The 1,806-nt window shown below is 54.4% G+C and overlaps 1 protein-coding gene across 2 annotated transcripts in view; it reads left to right on the top strand.

Moving 5' to 3' along the window:
- Nucleotides 1-717: 717 nt before the first annotated feature.
- The window catches only part of il34 (interleukin 34), a 14,822-nt gene continuing 13,733 nt past the window's right edge, over nucleotides 718-1,806 (top strand). Inside the window, exons 1-2 of one of the 2 annotated variants that reach the window (XM_029832028.1) lie at nucleotides 718-910; nucleotides 1,708-1,806. The exon at nucleotides 1,708-1,806 is cut by the window's right edge and continues 90 nt beyond it. The gene's annotated coding sequence lies outside the window, so the exon portion shown is untranslated. Of the gene's footprint in view, nucleotides 916-1,707 lie in introns of both variants that reach the window. The other variant, XM_029832027.1, reaches the window with a different exon arrangement.

Raw genomic sequence — 1,806 nt, 5'->3', positions numbered from 1 at the left:
ATATTTTCCCATCAGCGAGACGCTGCTGACCTCACAGCCTCCCGTCCACACCTGCAGTCTCCATGTTCTCACCATCTGGAGGCCACCAACGAAGAAGTGAGCGCAGCTCTCCTGGCGGCTCTCAGAGGTCCGAGATCCCACTGACAGACAAACGGTCCTGCTGGCGAAGCCACGCCCACCAGCCTAAACCTGCCGGCTCTGGAAACTTCAGGTACTAAAGAAATGTTGAAGGATCCGGACATGCTCTCGTATGGTGGATCAGGTGGACCCATGTGGTTGCTAGCCAGGGTGTCGTGCGTCTACGGTAGCCTGGAGAGACAGATTTGTGTCGCTTTTACGGACACGAAGCGAATCACATCGTTTACTTCACCGTGCTAACAAGTTTCAGAGAGAGGTTGCCATGGTGACAAAGGTTTGTGGCGTGCGTCCCAGGTCCTGCAGGAGGACAGCGGAGCTCCTTGGGTCTTCAGTCATTTATTAAACACCCTCTGACCAGCGTCCCTGGCTGGGTGGTCCGGTCTCTGGAGGGCTTCAGGCGGTCTGGAGCTTCGGCATCAACAGCGTGTGTGTGTGTGTGTGTGTGTGTGTGTGTGTGTGTGTGTGTGTTGGGGGGGCTGAGGGCTGAGGGAGGGAGGGAAGGAGGGAAGGAGGGAGGGAACAAGTCCTGCAAAACCTCCTCCTCTCTCAGTGCTGCCTCATTCTGCTGGACTGGTTCTGTGTCCCTCTGAGCTGAACCCTCATTTACGGACTCAGCACCCGCGAGGATGTTTGTTGGACCTCTGTGAGCATCGCTCTCTCTCTCTCTCCCTCTCTCTCTCTCTCTCTCGGGTGAATCTGTCCTCAGGTTCTTCTTCACATCCCAGCGCCACACCGGACTGGATCTGTCCCAGGAGCAGGACCCCGTCCCACGGTGAGGTGTGTTTTCCTGGATCCTCAGCAGGTCTCTGAGGGTAACTGGTCTCTTCCTCCTGTAGTGAAACGTGTCTCTCAGCGCGGCTGTAATCGCTCAGGGTCGCCCAAGAGACGACCACAGTTGGGTCTTTGTCCCAGAGTGGTCTCGCTCCTCCACAGGTGTCCAGGGGGGAAGCGTCTGAGTCTTTGAGACCGGACCCGCTGAGATGCCTTCAAATCTGCCTTCAGCTACCCGTGTTCATTCTGTGGCTCTTTCCTGTGTTATGGTCGCTTCACACCTGTGCAGGATGTCGTTGGTCTTCTGTCTGCACCGGTTGCCATGGTGATTGTCCGTTTCTGGAGGCACTGAGCACTACAGAAGCGCTAAAAAAAGTATTTTTTATCATTAAAATGTTAGCGTCTCACGAGCGCTTCATCGCTCACTTCCTGCCCGCCCACACCTGATGTCATGGCAGTTGTGCAATGTGGCCATAAAGCGTAGCTCGCTATGCTATGCGTGCTAGCCGCTTAGCACCAGATGTTTGCCACATTGTTTGACGTAGACGGCGGTTTCACGAGGCGTCTCCTTAAATTTAACGACTGTTTTCCGCCCGCAAACTTGTGTTGAATTAACCAGCGTTATGGTTTAATCCGTTTGTCACGGCTCCGGCTGCTCTGCGTCTCCTGACATGTGTTAGCATCAAAGCTAACATCAAATATAACAAAGAGCAGTAGGTCCTCACCCCTACCACTGACCTCTGACCTTGAGGTCTGCCTGCAGTTGTTGGAAACATCTGTCCTCTTCTCTCACCGCAGACAGACTCAACCCTGGACCCCGACCTTCACGCTCGTCTACCATGAAGACCAGAACCACAGAAACGACTGCTGAACACACACACTGAGGAGAAGCACACG

This window comes from Takifugu rubripes, unplaced genomic scaffold, assembly GCF_901000725.2.
Source record: "Takifugu rubripes unplaced genomic scaffold, fTakRub1.2, whole genome shotgun sequence".
In the NCBI taxonomy this organism is placed as follows: domain Eukaryota; kingdom Metazoa; phylum Chordata; class Actinopteri; order Tetraodontiformes; family Tetraodontidae; genus Takifugu; species Takifugu rubripes.
The sequence above is the reverse complement of the archived record's forward strand: the minus strand, read 5'-3'. Positions and strand labels throughout refer to the sequence as shown.